Source organism: Micromesistius poutassou (genome assembly GCF_964030765.1).
Source record: "Micromesistius poutassou genome assembly, chromosome: 23".
NCBI classification, from domain to species: Eukaryota; Metazoa; Chordata; class Actinopteri; order Gadiformes; family Gadidae; genus Micromesistius; species Micromesistius poutassou.
Window position 1 is genome coordinate 8,002,885 of NC_140293.1, and position 17,200 is coordinate 8,020,084.

General features: G+C 38.1%; 8 non-coding genes across 8 annotated transcripts; all 8 read right to left on the reverse strand.

Annotated features, from left to right (window-relative positions):
* Window positions 1-1,669: 1,669 nt before the first annotated feature.
* On the reverse strand, window positions 1,670-1,742 carry AC3HAE_039047 (transfer RNA arginine (anticodon UCU)). The gene has a single exon. It is a non-coding gene; the product is annotated as a tRNA-Arg (tRNA).
* Window positions 1,743-3,496: 1,754 nt separating this feature from the next.
* Window positions 3,497-3,569, reverse strand: AC3HAE_039049 (transfer RNA arginine (anticodon UCU)). The gene has a single exon. It is a non-coding gene; the product is annotated as a tRNA-Arg (tRNA).
* Window positions 3,570-5,323: 1,754 nt separating this feature from the next.
* AC3HAE_039050 (transfer RNA arginine (anticodon UCU)) lies at window positions 5,324-5,396 on the reverse strand. Its single transcript has one exon. It is a non-coding gene; the product is annotated as a tRNA-Arg (tRNA).
* Window positions 5,397-7,764: 2,368 nt separating this feature from the next.
* Window positions 7,765-7,837, reverse strand: AC3HAE_039051 (transfer RNA lysine (anticodon UUU)). The gene has a single exon. It is a non-coding gene; the product is annotated as a tRNA-Lys (tRNA).
* A 2,362-nt stretch (window positions 7,838-10,199) lies between these two features.
* On the reverse strand, window positions 10,200-10,272 carry AC3HAE_039053 (transfer RNA lysine (anticodon UUU)). The gene has a single exon. It is a non-coding gene; the product is annotated as a tRNA-Lys (tRNA).
* A 2,362-nt stretch (window positions 10,273-12,634) lies between these two features.
* Window positions 12,635-12,707, reverse strand: AC3HAE_039054 (transfer RNA lysine (anticodon UUU)). The gene has a single exon. It is a non-coding gene; the product is annotated as a tRNA-Lys (tRNA).
* Window positions 12,708-13,851: 1,144 nt separating this feature from the next.
* Window positions 13,852-13,924, reverse strand: AC3HAE_039055 (transfer RNA lysine (anticodon UUU)). Its single transcript has one exon. It is a non-coding gene; the product is annotated as a tRNA-Lys (tRNA).
* Window positions 13,925-16,893: 2,969 nt separating this feature from the next.
* Window positions 16,894-16,966, reverse strand: AC3HAE_039056 (transfer RNA lysine (anticodon UUU)). Its single transcript has one exon. It is a non-coding gene; the product is annotated as a tRNA-Lys (tRNA).
* Between the last annotated feature and the right edge of the window lie 234 nt (window positions 16,967-17,200).

Sequence of the window (17,200 nt, forward strand, 5' to 3'; positions counted from 1 at the left end):
CACAAGCGATGCTTAATGAGGGTACTGCTTTTTATCTTATAATATGTCTTACAGATAGGGGAATTAGCTCAAATGGTAGAGCGCTCGCTTAGCATGTGAGAGGTAGCGGGATCGATGCCCGCATTCTCCAATAAATTTAGATTTTCACAGAATTTCCATTTCAATGACTGTCACAGTAATCAGAATTGAACTGGAGTTTGTTGAAGAGCACATGGTTCATTAGCCAAAACCTCTGCAGCTGAGAGGTCAAACAAAATGAGACTCATCATTCTGTATTTTAGACAGTGTCAATTAGTCAATTACAATAAATACAAGTAACTAGTTAAATGTCCAATTTGTAGGATCACAAGGCTTCTGTTTTTAAATCTTTGTAAAGTATCAATAACGAGCGCATCTATTCTAGCACTCAACGACCTATGAAGTGTCAATGAAGTTCTTATAATTGAATTCCCGCCTGAACAGGGACTTGAACCCTGGACCCTCAGATTAAAAGTATGATGCTCTACCGGCTGAGCTATCCAGGCATCAATAAACTCAACATTTTCCCACATTAAAAATGTTTTAGGTTTCCATTAAAAGTACCTGTACCATCTACAGGGAATTCAAAGCCACAAGCTATGCTTAATGAGGGTACTGCTTTTTATCTTATAAAATGTCTTACAGATAGGGGAATTAGCTCAAATGGTAGAGAGCTCGCTTAGCATGTGAGAGGTAGCGGGATCGATGCCCGCATTCTCCAATAAATTGAGATTTTCACAGAATTTCCATTTCAATGACGGTCACAGTAATCAGAATTGAACTGGAGTTTGTTGAAGAGCACAGTGTTCATTAGCCAAAACCTCTGCAGCTGAGAGGTCAAACAAAATGAGACTCATCATTCTGTATTTTAGACAGTGTCAATTAGTCAATCACAATAAATACAAGTAACTAGTTAAACGTCCATTTTGTAGGATCAGAAGGCTTCTGTTTTTAAATCTTTGTAAAGTATCAATAACGAGCGCATCTATTCTAGCACTCTACGACCTATGAAGTGTCAATGAAGTTCTTATAATTGAATTCCCGCCTGAACAGGGACTTGAACCCTGGACCCACAGATTAAAAGTCTGATGCTCTACCGGCTGAGCTATCCAGGCTTCAATAACCTCAACATTTTCCCACATTAAAAATGTTTTAGGTTTCCATTAAAAGTACCTGTACCATCTACAGGGAATTCAAAGCCACAAGCTATGCTTAATGAGGGTACTGCTTTTCATCTTATAAAATGTCTTACAGATAGGGGAATTAGCTCAAATGGTAGAGCGCTCGCTTAGCATGTGAGAGGTAGCGGGATTGATGCCCGCATTCTCCAATAAATTTAGATTTTCACAGAATTTCCATTTCAATGACTGTCACAGTAATCAGAATTGAACTGGAGTTTGTTGAAGAGCACATGGTTCATTAGCCAAAACCTCTGCAGCTGAGAGGTCAAACAAAATGAGACTCATCATTCTGTATTCTAGACAGTGTCAATTATTCAATTACAATAAATACAAGTAACTAGTTAAACGTCGAATTGTCAGGATCACAAGGATTCCGTTTTTAAATCTTTGTAAAGTATCAATAACGAGCGCGTCTATTCTAGCACTCAACGACCTATGAAGGGTCAATGAAGTTATTATAACTGAAATCCCACCTGAACAGGGACTTGAACGCTGGACCCTCAGATTAGAAGTCTGATGCTCTACCGGCTGAGCTATCCAGGCTTCAATAAACTCAACATTTTCCCATATTAAAAATGTTTTAGGTTTCCATTAAAAGTACCTGTACCATCTACAGGGAATTCAAAGCCACAAGCGATGCTTAATGAGGGTACTGCTTTTTATCTTATAATATGTCTTACAGATAGGGGAATTAGCTCAAATGGTAGAGCGCTCGCTTAGCATGTGAGAGGTAGCGGGATCGATGCCCGCATTCTCCAATAAATTTAGATTTTCACAGAATTTCCATTTCAATGACTGTCACAGTAATCAGAATTGAACTGGAGTTTGTTGAAGATCACATGGTTCATTAGCCAAAACCTCTGCAGCTGAGAGGTCAAACAAAATGAGACTCATCATTCTGTATTTTAGACAGTGTCAATTAGTCAATTACAACAAATACAAGTAACTAGTTAAATGTCCAATTTGTAGGATCACAAGGCTTCTGTTTTTAAATCTTTGTAAAGTATCAATAACGAGCGCATCTATTCTAGCACTCAACGACCTATGAAGTGTCAATGAAGTTCTTATAATTGAATTCCCGCCTGAACAGGGACTTGAACCCTGGACCCTCAGATTAAAAGTATGATGCTCTACCGGCTGAGCTATCCAGGCATCAATAAACTCAACATTTTCCCACATTAAAAATGTTTTAGGTTTCCATTAAAAGTACCTGTACCATCTACAGGGAATTCAAAGCCACAAGCTATGCTTAATGAGGGTACTGCTTTTTATCTTATAAAACGTCTTACAGATAGGGGAATTAGCTCAAATGGTAGAGAGCTCGCTTAGCATGTGAGAGGTAGCGGGATCGATGCCCGCATTCTCCAATAAATTGAGATTTTCACAGAATTTCCATTTCAATGACTGTCACAGTAATCAGAATTGAACTGGAGTTTGTTGAAGAGCACAGTGTTCATTAGCCAAAACCTCTGCAGCTGAGAGGTCAAACAAAATGAGACTAATCATTCTGTATTTTAGACAGTGTCAATTAGTCAATCACAATAAATACAAGTAACTAGTTAAACGTCCATTTTGTAGGATCAGAAGGCTTCTGTTTTTAAATCTTTGTAAAGTATCAATAACGAGCGCATCTATTCTAGCACTCTACGACCTATGAAGTGTCAATGAAGTTCTTATAATTGAATTCCCGCCTGAACAGGGACTTGAACCCTGGACCCACAGATTAAAAGTCTGATGCTCTACCGGCTGAGCTATCCAGGCTTCAATAACCTCAACATTTTCCCACATTAAAAATGTTTTAGGTTTCCATTAAAAGTACCTGTACCATCTACAGGGAATTCAAAGCCACAAGCTATGCTTAATGAGGGTACTGCTTTTCATCTTATAAAATGTCTTACAGATAGGGGAATTAGCTCAAATGGTAGAGCGCTCGCTTAGCATGTGAGAGGTAGCGGGATTGATGCCCGCATTCTCCAATAAATTTAGATTTTCACAGAATTTCCATTTCAATGACTGTCACAGTAATCAGAATTGAACTGGAGTTTGTTGAAGAGCACATGGTTCATTAGCCAAAACCTCTGCAGCTGAGAGGTCAAACAAAATGAGACTCATCATTCTGTATTCTAGACAGTGTCAATTATTCAATTACAATAAATACAAGTAACTAGTTAAACGTCGAATTGTCAGGATCACAAGGATTCCGTTTTTAAATCTTTGTAAAGTATCAATAACGAGCGCGTCTATTCTAGCACTCAACGACCTATGAAGGGTCAATGAAGTTATTATAACTGAAATCCCACCTGAACAGGGACTTGAACGCTGGACCCTCAGATTAGAAGTCTGATGCTCTACCGGCTGAGCTATCCAGGCTTCAATAAACTCAACATTTTCCCATATTAAAAATGTTTTAGGTTTCCATTAAAAGTACCTGTACCATCTACAGGGAATTCAAAGCCACAAGCGATGCTTAATGAGGGTACTGCTTTTTATCTTATAATATGTCTTACAGATAGGGGAATTAGCTCAAATGGTAGAGCGCTCGCTTAGCATGTGAGAGGTAGCGGGATCGATGCCCGCATTCTCCAATATATTTAGATTTTCACAGAATTTCCATTTCAATGACTGTCACAGTAATCAGAATTGAACTGGAGTTTGTTGAAGAGCACATGGTTCATTAGCCAAAACCTCTGCAGCTGAGATGTCAAACAAAATGAGACTCATCATTCTGTATTTTAGACAGTGTCAATTAGTCAATTACAATAAATACAAGTAACTAGTTAAATGTCCAATTTGTAGGATCACAAGGCTTCTGTTTTTAAATCTTTGTAAAGTATCAATAACGAGCGCATCTATTCTAGCACTCAACGACCTATGAAGTGTCAATGAAGTTCTTATAATTGAATTCCCGCCTGAACAGGGACTTGAACCCTGGACCCTCAGATTAAAAGTATGATGCTCTACCGGCTGAGCTATCCAGGCATCAATAAACTCAACATTTTCCCACATTAAAAATGTTTTAGGTTTCCATTAAAAGTACCTGTACCATCTACAGGGAATTCAAAGCCACAAGCTATGCTTAATGAGGGTACTGCTTTTTATCTTATAAAACGTCTTACAGATAGGGGAATTAGCTCAAATGGTAGAGAGCTCGCTTAGCATGTGAGAGGTAGCGGGATCGATGCCCGCATTCTCCAATAAATTGAGATTTTCACAGAATTTCCATTTCAATGACTGTCACAGTAATCAGAATTGAACTGGAGTTTGTTGAAGAGCACAGTGTTCATTAGCCAAAACCTCTGCAGCTGAGAGGTCAAACAAAATGAGACTCATCATTCTGTATTTTAGACAGTGTCAATTAGTCAATCACAATAAATACAAGTAACTAGTTAAACGTCCATTTTGTAGGATCAGAAGGCTTCTGTTTTTAAATCTTTGTAAAGTATCAATAATGAGCGCATCTATTCTAGCACTCTACGACCTATGAAGTGTCAATGAAGTTCTTATAATTGAATTCCCGCCTGAACAGGGACTTGAACCCTGGACCCACAGATTAAAAGTCTGATGCTCTACCGGCTGAGCTATCCAGGCTTCAATAACCTCAACATTTTCCCACATTAAAAATGTTTTAGGTTTCCATTAAAAGTACCTGTACCATCTACAGGGAATTCAAAGCCACAAGCTATGCTTAATGAGGGTACTGCTTTTCATCTTATAAAATGTCTTACAGATAGGGGAATTAGCTCAAATGGTAGAGCGCTCGCTTAGCATGTGAGAGGTAGCGGGATTGATGCCCGCATTCTCCAATAAATTTAGATTTTCACAGAATTTCCATTTCAATGACTGTCACAGTAATCAGAATTGAACTGGAGTTTGTTGAAGAGCACATGGTTCATTAGCCAAAACCTCTGCAGCTGAGAGGTCAAACAAAATGAGACTCATCATTCTGTATTCTAGACAGTGTCAATTATTCAATTACAATAAATACAAGTAACTAGTTAAACGTCGAATTGTCAGGATCACAAGGATTCCGTTTTTAAATCTTTGTAAAGTATCAATAACGAGCGCGTCTATTCTAGCACTCAACGACCTATGAAGGGTCAATGAAGTTATTATAACTGAAATCCCACCTGAACAGGGACTTGAACGCTGGACCCTCAGATTAGAAGTCTGATGCTCTACCGGCTGAGCTATCCAGGCTTCAATAAACTCAACATTTTCCCATATTAAAAATGTTTTAGGTTTCCATTAAAAGTACCTGTACCATCTACAGGGAATTCAAAGCCACAAGCGATGCTTAATGAGGGTACTGCTTTTTATCTTATAATATGTCTTACAGATAGGGGAATTAGCTCAAATGGTAGAGCGCTCGCTTAGCATGTGAGAGGTAGCGGGATCGATGCCCGCATTCTCCAATATATTTAGATTTTCACAGAATTTCCATTTCAATGACTGTCACAGTAATCAGAATTGAACTGGAGTTTGTTGAAGAGCACATGGTTCATTAGCCAAAACCTCTGCAGCTGAGATGTCAAACAAAATGAGACTCATCATTCTGTATTTTAGACAGTGTCAATTAGTCAATTACAATAAATACAAGTAACTAGTTAAATGTCCAATTTGTAGGATCACAAGGCTTCTGTTTTTAAATCTTTGTAAAGTATCAATAACGAGCGCATCTATTCTAGCACTCAACGACCTATGAAGTGTCAATGAAGTTCTTATAATTGAATTCCCGCCTGAACAGGGACTTGAACCCTGGACCCTCAGATTAAAAGTATGATGCTTTATTGAGCTTTATTGAGCTATCCAGGCATCAATAAACTCAACATTTTCCCACATTAAAAATGTTTTAGGTTTCCATTAAAAGTACCTGTACCATCTACAGGGAATTCAAAGCCACAAGCTATGCTTAATGAGGGTACTGCTTTTTATCTTATAAAATGTCTTACAGATAGGGGAATTAGCTCAAATGGTAGAGAGCTCGCTTAGCATGTGAGAGGTAGCGGGATCGATGCCCGCATTCTCCAATAAATTTAGATTTTCACAGAATTTCCATTTCAATGACTGTCACAGTAATCAGAATTGAACTGGAGTTTGTTGAAGAGCACAGTGTTCATTAGCCAAAACCTCTGCAGCTGAGAGGTCAAACAAAATGAGACTCATCATTCTGTATTTTAGACAGTGTCAATTAGTCAATCACAATAAATACAAGTAACTAGTTAAATGTCCATTTTGTAGGATCAGAAGGCTTCTGTTTTTAAATCTTTGTAAAGTATCAATAACGAGCGCATCTATTCTAGCACTCTACGACCTATGAAGCGTCAATGAAGTTCTTATAATTGAATTCCCGCCTGAACAGGGACTTGAACCCTGGACCCACAGATTAAAAGTCTGATGCTCTACCGGCTGAGCTATCCAGGCTTCAATAACCTCAACATTTTCCCACATTAAAAATGTTTTAGGTTTCCATTAAAAGTACCTGTACCATCTACAGGGAATTCAAAGCCACAAGCTATGCTTAATGAGGGTACTGCTTTTCATCTTATAAAATGTCTTACAGATAGGGGAATTAGCTCAAATGGTAGAGCGCTCGCTTAGCATGTGAGAGGTAGCGGGATCGATGCCCGCATTCTCCAATGAATTTAGATTTTCACAGAATTTCCATTTCAATGACTGTCACAGTAATCAGAATTGAACTGGAGTTTGTTGAAGAGCACATGGTTCATTAGCCAAAACCTCTGCAGCTGAGAGGTCAAACAAAATGAGACTCATCATTCTGTATTTTAGACAGTGTCAATTAGTCAATTACAATAAATACAAGTAACTAGTTAAATGTCCAATTTGTAGGATCACAAGGCTTCTTTTTTTAAATCTTTGTAAAGTATCAATAACGAGCGCATCTATTCTAGCACTCAACGACCTATGAAGTGTCAATGAAGTTCTTATAATTGAATTCCCGCCTGAACAGGGACTTGAACCCTGGACCCTCAGATTAAAAGTATGATGCTCTACCGGCTGAGCTATCCAGGCATCAATAAACTCAACATTTTCCCACATTAAAAATGTTTTAGGTTTCCATTAAAAGTACCTGTACCATCTACAGGGAATTCAAAGCCACAAGCTATGCTTAATGAGGGTACTGCTTTTTATCTCATAAGATGTCTTACAGAAAGGGGAATTAGCTCAAATGGTAGAGCGCTCGCTTAGCATGTGAGAGGTAGCGTGATCGATGCCCGCATTCTCCAATAAATTTAGATTTTCACAGAATTTCCATTTCAATGACTGTCACAGTAATCAGAATTGAACTGGAGTTTGTTGAAGAGCACATGGTTCATTAGCCAAAACCTCTGCAGCTGAGAGGTCAAACAAAATGAGACTCATCATTCTGTATTTAGACAGTGTCAATTATTCAATTACAATAAATACAAGTAACTAGTTAAACGTCCAATTTGCAGGATCACAAGGCTTCTGTTTTTAAATCTTTGTAAAGTATCAATAATGAGCGCATCTATTCTAGCACTCAACGACCTATGAAGTGTCAATGAAGTTCTTATAATTGAATTCCCGCCTGAACAGGGACTTGAACCCTGGACCCTCAGAATAAAAGTCTGATGCTCTACCGGCTGAGCTATCCAGGCTTCAATAATCTCAACATTTTCCCACATTAAAAATGTTTTAGGTTTCCATTAAAAGTACCTGTACCATCTACAGGGAATTCAAAGCCACAAGCTATGCTTAATGATGGTACTGCTTTTTATCTTATAAAAAGACTTACAGATAGGGGAATTAGCTTAAATGGTAGAGAGCTCGCTTAGCATGTGAGAGGTAGCGGGATCGATGCCCGCATTCTCCAATAAATTTAGATTTTCACAGAATTTCCATTTCAATGACTGTCACAGTAATCAGAATTGAACTGGAGTTTGTTGAAGAGCACAGTGTTCATTAGCCAAAACCTCTGCAGCTGAGAGGTCAAACAAAATTAGACTCATCATTCTGTATTTTAGACAGTGTCAATTAGTCAATCACAATAAATACAAGTAACTAGTTAAACGTCCATTTTGTAGGATCAGAAGGCTTCTGTTTTTAAATCTTTGTAAAGTTTCAATAACGAGCGCATCTATTCTAGCACTCTACGACCTATGAAGTGTCAATGAAGTTCTTATAATTGAATTCCCGCCTGAACAGGGACTTGAACCCTGGACCCACAGATTAAAAGTCTGATGCTCTACCGGCTGAGCTATCCAGGCTTCAATAACCTCAACATTTTCCCACATTAAAAATGTTTTAGGTTTCCATTAAAAGTACCTGTACCATCTACAGGGAATTCAAAGCCACAAGCTATGCTTAATGAGGGTACTGCTTTTCATCTTATAAAATGTCTTACAGATAGGGGAATTAGCTAAAATGGTAGAGCTCTCGCTTAGCATGTGAGAGGTAGCGGGATTGATGCCCGCATTCTCCAATAAATTTAGATTTTCACAGAATTTCCATTTCAATGACTGTCACAGTAATCAGAATTGAACTGGAGGTTGTTGAAGAGCACATGGTTCATTAGCCAAAACCTCTGCAGCTGAGAGGTCAAACAAAATGAGATTCATCATTCTGTATTTTAGACAGTGTCAATTAGTCAATCACAATAAATACAAGTAACTAGTTAAACGTCGAATTGTCAGGATCACAAGGATTCCGTTTTTAAATCTTTGTAAAGTATCAATAACGAGCGCGTCTATTCTAGCACTCAACGACCTATGAAGGGTCAATGAAGTTATTATAACTGAAATCCCACCTGAACAGGGACTTGAACGCTGGACCCTCAGATTAAAAGTCTGATGCTCTACCGGCTGAGCTATCCAGGCTTCAATAAACGCAACATTTTCCCATATTAAAAATGTTTTAGGTTTCCATTAAAAGTACCTGTACCATCTACAGGGAATTCAAAGCCACAAGCTATGCTTAATGAGGGTACTGCTTTTTATCTTATAATATGTCTTACAGATAGGGGAATTAGCTCAAATGGTAGAGCGCTCGCTTAGCATGTGAGAGGTAGCGGGATCTATGCCCGCATTCTCCAATAAATTTAGATTTTCACAGAATTTCCATTTCAATGACTGTCACAGTAATCAGAATTGAACTGGAGTTTGTTGAAGAGCACATGGTTCATTAGCCAAAACCTCTGCAGCTTAGAGGTCAAACAAAATGAGACTCATCATTCTGTATTTTAGACAGTGTCAATTAGTCAATTACAATAAATACAAGTAACTAGTTAAATGTCCAATTTGTAGGATCACAAGGCTTCTGTTTTTAAATCTTTGTAAAGTATCAATAACGAGCGCATCTATTCTAGCACTCAACGACCTATGAAGTGTCAATGAAGTTCTTATAATTGAATTCCCGCCTGAACAGGGACTTGAACCCTGGACCCTCAGATTAAAAGTATGATGCTCTACCGGCTGAGCTATCCAGGCATCAATAAACTCAACATTTTCCCACATTAAAAATGTTTTAGGTTTCCATTAAAAGTACCTGTACCATCTACAGGGAATTCAAAGCCACAAGCTATGCTTAATGAGGGTACTGCTTTTCATCTTATAAAATGTCTTACAGATAGGGGAATTAGCTCAAATGGTAGAGCGCTCGCTTAGCATGTGAGAGGTAGCGGGATTGATGCCCGCATTCTCCAATAAATTTAGATTTTCACAGAATTTCCATTTCAATGACTGTCACAGCAATCAGAATTGAACTGGAGTTTGTTGAAGAGCACATGGTTCATTAGCCAAAACCTCTGCAGCTGAGAGGTCAAACAAAATGAGACTCATCATTCTGTATTTAGACAGTGTCAATTATTCAATTACAATAAATACAAGTAACTATTTAAACGTCCAATTTGCAGGATCACAAGGCTTCTGTTTTTAAATCTTTGTAAAGTATCAATAATGAGCGCATCTATTCTAGCACTCAACAACCTATGAAGTGTCAATGAAGTTCTTATAATTGCATTCCCGCCTGAACAGGGACTTGAACCCTGGACCCTCAGATTAAAAGTCTGATGCTCTACCGGCTGAGCTATCCAGGCTTCAATAGTCTCAACATTTTCCCACATTAAAAATGTTTTAGGTTTCCATTAAAAGTACCTGTACCATCTACAGGGAATTCAAAGCCACAAGCTATGCTTAATGATGGTACTGCTTTTTATCTTATAAAAAGTCTTACAGATAGGGGAATTAGCTCAAATGGTAGAGAGCTCGCTTAGCATGTGAGAGGTAGCGGGATCGATGCCCGCATTCTCCAATAAATTTAGATTTTCACAGAATTTCCATTTCAATGACTGTCACAGTAATCAGAATTGAACTGGAGTTTGTTGAAGAGCACAGTGTTCATTAGCCAAAACCTCTGCAGCTGAGAGGTCAAACAAAATGAGACTCATCATTCTGTATTTTAGACAGTGTCAATTAGTCAATCACAATAAATACAAGTAACTAGTTAAACGTCCATTTTGTAGGATCAGAAGGCTTCTGTTTTTAAATCTTTGTAAAGTTTCAATAACGAGCGCATCTATTCTAGCACTCTACGACCTATGAAGTGTCAATGAAGTTCTTATAATTGAATTCCCGCCTGAACAGGGACTTGAACCCTGGACCCACAGATTAAAAGTCTGATGCTCTACCGGCTGAGCTATCCAGGCTTCAATAACCTCAACATTTTCCCACATTAAAAATGTTTTAGGTTTCCATTAAAAGTACCTGTACCATCTACAGGGAATTCAAAGCCACAAGCTATGCTTAATGAGGGTACTGCTTTTCATCTTATAAAATGTCTTACAGATAGGGAAATTAGCTCAAATGGTAGAGCTCTCGCTTAGCATGTGAGAGGTAGCGGGATTGATGCCCGCATTCTCCAATAAATTTAGATTTTCACAGAATTTCCATTTCAATGACTGTCACAGTAATCAGAATTGAACTGGAGGTTGTTGAAGAGCACATGGTTCATTAGCCAAAACCTCTGCAGCTGAGAGGTCAAACAAAATGAGACTCATCATTCTGTATTTTAGACAGTGTCAATTAGTCAATCACAATAAATACAAGTAACTAGTTAAACGTCGAATTGTCAGGATCACAAGGATTCCGTTTTTAAATCTTTGTAAAGTATCAATAACGAGCGCGTCTATTCTAGCACTCAACGACCTATGAAGGGTCAATGAAGTTATTATAACTGAAATCCCACCTGAACAGGGACTTGAACGCTGGACCCTCAGATTAAAAGTCTGATGCTCTACCGGCTGAGCTATCCAGGCTTCAATAAACTCAACATTTTCCCATATTAAAAATGTTTTAGGTTTCCATTAAAAGTACCTGTACCATCTACAGGGAATTCAAAGCCACAAGCTATGCTTAATGAGGGTACTGCTTTTTATCTTATAATATGTCTTACAGATAGGGGAATTAGCTCAAATGGTAGAGCGCTCGCTTAGCATGTGAGAGGTAGCGGGATCTATGCCCGCATTCTCCAATAAATTTAGATTTTCACAGAATTTCCATTTCAATGACTGTCACAGTAATCAGAATTGAACTGGAGTTTGTTGAAGAGCACATGGTTCATTAGCCAAAACCTCTGCAGCTTAGAGGTCAAACAAAATGAGACTCATCATTCTGTATTTTAGACAGTGTCAATTAGTCAATTACAATAAATACAAGTAACTAGTTAAATGTCCAATTTGTAGGATCACAAGGCTTCTGTTTTTAAATCTTTGTAAAGTATCAATAACGAGCGCATCTATTCTAGCACTCAACGACCTATGAAGTGTCAATGAAGTTCTTATAATTGAATTCCCGCCTGAACAGGGACTTGAACCCTGGACCCTCAGATTAAAAGTATGATGCTCTACCGGCTGAGCTATCCAGGCATCAATAAACTCAACATTTTCCCACATTAAAAATGTTTTAGGTTTCCATTAAAAGTACCTGTACCATCTACAGGGAATTCAAAGCCACAAGCTATGCTTAATGAGGGTACTGCTTTTCATCTTATAAAATGTCTTACAGATAGGGGAATTAGCTCAAATGGTAGAGCGCTCGCTTAGCATGTGAGAGGTAGCGGGATTGATGCCCGCATTCTCCAATAAATTTAGATTTTCACAGAATTTCCATTTCAATGACTGTCACAGCAATTTGAATTGAACTGGAGTTTGTTGAAGAGCACATGGTTCATTAGCCAAAACCTCTGCAGCTGAGAGGTCAAACAAAATGAGACTCATCATTCTGTATTTAGACAGTGTCAATTATTCAATTACAATAAATACAAGTAACTATTTAAACGTCCAATTTGCAGGATCACAAGGCTTCTGTTTTTAAATCTTTGTAAAGTATCAATAATGAGCGCATCTATTCTAGCACTCAACAACCTATGAAGTGTCAATGAAGTTCTTATAATTGCATTCCCGCCTGAACAGGGACTTGAACCCTGGACCCTCAGATTAAAAGTCTGATGCTCTACCGGCTGAGCTATCCAGGCTTCAATAGTCTCAACATTTTCCCACATTAAAAATGTTTTAGGTTTCCATTAAAAGTACCTGTACCATCTACAGGGAATTCAAAGCCACAAGCTATGCTTAATGATGGTACTGCTTTTTATCTTATAAAAAGTCTTACAGATAGGGGAATTAGCTCAAATGGTAGAGAGCTCGCTTAGCATGTGAGAGGTAGCGGGATCGATGCCCGCATTCTCCAATAAATTTAGATTTTCACAGAATTTCCATTTCAATGACTGTCACAGTAATCAGAATTGAACTGGAGTTTGTTGAAGAGCACAGTGTTCATTAGCCAAAACCTCTGCAGCTGAGAGGTCAAACAAAATGAGACTCATCATTCTGTATTTTAGACAGTGTCAATTAGTCAATCACAATAAATACAAGTAACTAGTTAAATGTCCAATTTGTAGGATCACAAGGCTTCTGTTTTTAAATCTTTGTAAAGTATCAATAACGAGCGCATCTATTCTAGCACTCTATGACCTATGAAGTGTCAATGAAGTTCTTATAATTGAATTCCCGCCTGAACAGGGACTTGAACCCTGGACCCTCAGATTAAAAGTATGATGCTCTACCGGCTGAGCTATCCAGGCATCAATAAACTCAACATTTTCCCACATTAAAAATGTTTTAGGTTTCCATTGAAAGTACCTGTACCATCTACAGGGAATTCAAAGCCACAAGCTATGCTTAATGAGGGTACTGCTTTTCATCTTATAAAATGACTTACAGATAGGGGAATTAGCTCAAATGGTAGAGCGCTCGCTTAGCATGTGAGAGGTTGAGGGATTGATGCCCGCATTCTCCAATAAATTTAGATTTTCACAGAATTTCCATTTCAATGACTGTCACAGTAATCAGAATTGAACTGGAGTTTGTTGAAGAGCACATGGTTCATTAGCCAAAACCTCTGCAGCTGAGAGGTCAAACAAAATGAGACTCATCATTCTGTATTTAGACAGTGTCAATTATTCAATTACAATAAATACAAGTAACTACTTAAACGTCCAATTTGCAGGATCACAAGGCTTCTGTTTTTAAATCTTTGTAAAGTATCAATAATGAGCGCATCTATTCTAGCACTCAACGACCTATGAAGTGTCAATGAAGTTCTTATAATTGAATTCCCGCCTGAACAGGGACTTGAACCCTGGACCCTCAGATTAAAAGTCTGATACTCTACCGGCTGAGCTATCCAGGCTTCAATAATCTCAACATTTTCCCACATTAAAAATGTTTTAGGTTTCCATTAAAAGTACCTGTACCATCTACAGGGAATTCAAAGCCACAAGCTATGCTTAATGAGGGTACTGCTTTTTATCTTATAAGATGTCTTACAGATAGGGGAATTAGCTCAAATGGTAGAGCGCTCGCTTAGCATGTGAGAGGTAGCGTGATCGATGCCCGCATTCTCCAATAAATTTAGATTTTCACAGAATTTCCATTTCAATGACTGTCACAGTAATCAGAATTGAACTGGAGTTTGTTGAAGAGCACAGTGTTCATTAGCCAAAACCTCTGCAGCTGAGAGGTCAAACAAAATGAGACTCATCATTCTGTATTTAGACAGTGTCAATTATTCAATTACAATAAATACAAGTAACTAGTTAAACGTCCAATTTGCAGGATCACAAGGCTTCTGTTTTTAAATCTTTGTAAAGTATCAATAACAAGCGCATCTATTCTAGCACTCAACGACCTATGAAGTGTCAATGAAGTTCTTATAATTGAATTCCCTCCTGAACAGGGACTTGAACCCTGGACCCTCAGATTAAAAGTCTGATGCTCTACCGGCTGAGCTATCCAGGCTTCAATAATCTCAACATTTTCCCACATTAAAAATGTTTTAGGTTTCCATTAAAAGTACCTGTACCATCTACAGGGAATTCAAAGCCACAAGCTATGCTTAATGATGGTACTGCTTTTTATCTTATAAAAAGTCTTACAGATAGGGGAATTAGCTCAAATGGTAGAGAGCTCGCTTAGCATGTGAGAGGTAGCGGGATCGATGCCCGCATTCTCCAATAAATTTAGATTTTCACAGAATTTCCATTTCAATGACTGTCACAGTAATCAGAATTGAACTGGAGTTTGTTGAAGAGCACAGTGTTTATTAGCCAAAACCTCTGCAGCTGAGAGGTCAAACAAAATGAGACTCATTATTCTGTATTTTAGACAGTGTCAATTAGTCAATTACAATAAATACAAGTAACTAGTTAAATGTCCAATTTGTAGGATCACAAGGCTTCTGTTTTTAAATCTTTGTAAAGTATCAATAACGAGCGCATCTATTCTAGCACTCAACGACCTATGAAGTGTCAATGAAGTTCTTATAATTGAATTCCCGCCTGAACAGGGACTTGAACCCTGGACCCTCAGATTAAAAGTATGATGCTCTACCGGCTGAGCTATCCAGGCATCAATAAACTCAACATTTTCCCACATTAAAAATGTTTTAGGTTTCCATTAAAAGTACCTGTACCATCTACAGGGAATTCAAAGCCACAAGCTATGCTTAATGAGGGTACTGCTTTTTATCTTATAAGATGTCTTACAGATAGGGGAATTAGCTCAAATGGTAGAGCGCTCGCTTAGCATGTGAGAGGTAGCGTGATCGATGCCCGCATTCTCCAATAAATTTAGATTTTCACAGAATTTCCATTTCAATGACTGTCACAGTAATCAGAATTGAACTGGAGTTTGTTGAAGAGCACAGTGTTCATTAGCCAAAACCTCTGCAGCTGAGAGGTCAAACAAAATGAGACTCATCATTCTGTATTTAGACAGTGTCAATTATTCAATTACAATAAATACAAGTAACTAGTTAAACGTCCAATTTGCAGGATCACAAGGCTTCTGTTTTTAAATCTTTGTAAAGTATCAATAATGAGCGCATCTATTCTAGCACTCAACGACCTATGAAGTGTCAATGAAGTTCTTATAATTGAATTCCCTCCTGAACAGGGACTTGAACCCTGGACCCTCAGATTAAAAGTATGATGCTCTACCGGCTGAGCTATCCAGGCATCAATAAACTCAACATTTTCCCACATTAAAAATGTTTTAGGTTTCCATTAAAAGTACCTGTACCATCTACAGGGAATTCAAAGCCACAAGCTATGCTTAATGAGGGTACTGCTTTTTATCTTATAATATGTCTTACAGATAGGGGAATTAGCTCAAATGGTAGAGCGCTCGCTTAGCATGTGAGAGGTAGCGGGATCTATGCCCGCATTCTCCAATAAATTTAGATTTTCACAGAATTTCCATTTCAATGACTGTCACAGTAATCAGAATTGAACTGGAGTTTGTTGAAGAGCACATGGTTCATTAGCCAAAACCTCTGCAGCTTAGAGGTCAAACAAAATGAGACTCATCATTCTGTATTTTAGACAGTGTCAATTAGTCAATTACAATAAATACAAGTAACTAGTTAAATGTCCAATTTGTAGGATCACAAGGCTTCTGTTTTTAAATCTTTGTAAAGTATCAATAACGAGCGCATCTATTCTAGCACTCAACGACCTATGAAGTGTCAATGAAGTTCTTATAATTGAATTCCCGCCTGAACAGGGACTTGAACCCTGGACCCTCAGATTAAAAGTATGATGCTCTACCGGCTGAGCTATCCAGGCATCAATAAACTCAACATTTTCCCACATTAAAAATGTTTTAGGTTTCCATTAAAAGTACCTGTACCATCTACAGGGAATTCAAAGCCACAAGCTATGCTTAATGAGGGTACTGCTTTTCATCTTATAAAATGTCTTACAGATAGGGGAATTAGCTCAAATGGTAGAGCGCTCGCTTAGCATGTGAGAGGTAGCGGGATTGATGCCCGCATTCTCCAATAAATTTAGATTTTCACAGAATTTCCATTTCAATGACTGTCACAGCAATCAGAATTGAACTGGAGTTTGTTGAAGAGCACATGGTTCATTAGCCAAAACCTCTGCAGCTGAGAGGTCAAACAAAATGAGACTCATCATTCTGTATTTAGACAGTGTCAATTATTCAATTACAATAAATACAAGTAACTATTTAAACGTCCAATTTGCAGGATCACAAGGCTTCTGTTTTTAAATCTTTGTAAAGTATCAATAATGAGCGCATCTATTCTAGCACTCAACAACCTATGAAGTGTCAATGAAGTTCTTATAATTGCATTCCCGCCTGAACAGGGACTTGAACCCTGGACCCTCAGATTAAAAGTCTGATGCTCTACCGGCTGAGCTATCCAGGCTTCAATAGTCTCAACATTTTCCCACATTAAAAATGTTTTAGGTTTCCATTAAAAGTACCTGTACCATCTACAGGGAATTCAAAGCCACAAGCTATGCTTAATGATGGTACTGCTTTTTATCTTATAAAAAGTCTTACAGATAGGGGAATTAGCTCAAATGGTAGAGAGCTCGCTTAGCATGTGAGAGGTAGCGGGATCGATGCCCGCATTCTCCAATAAATTTAGATTTTCACA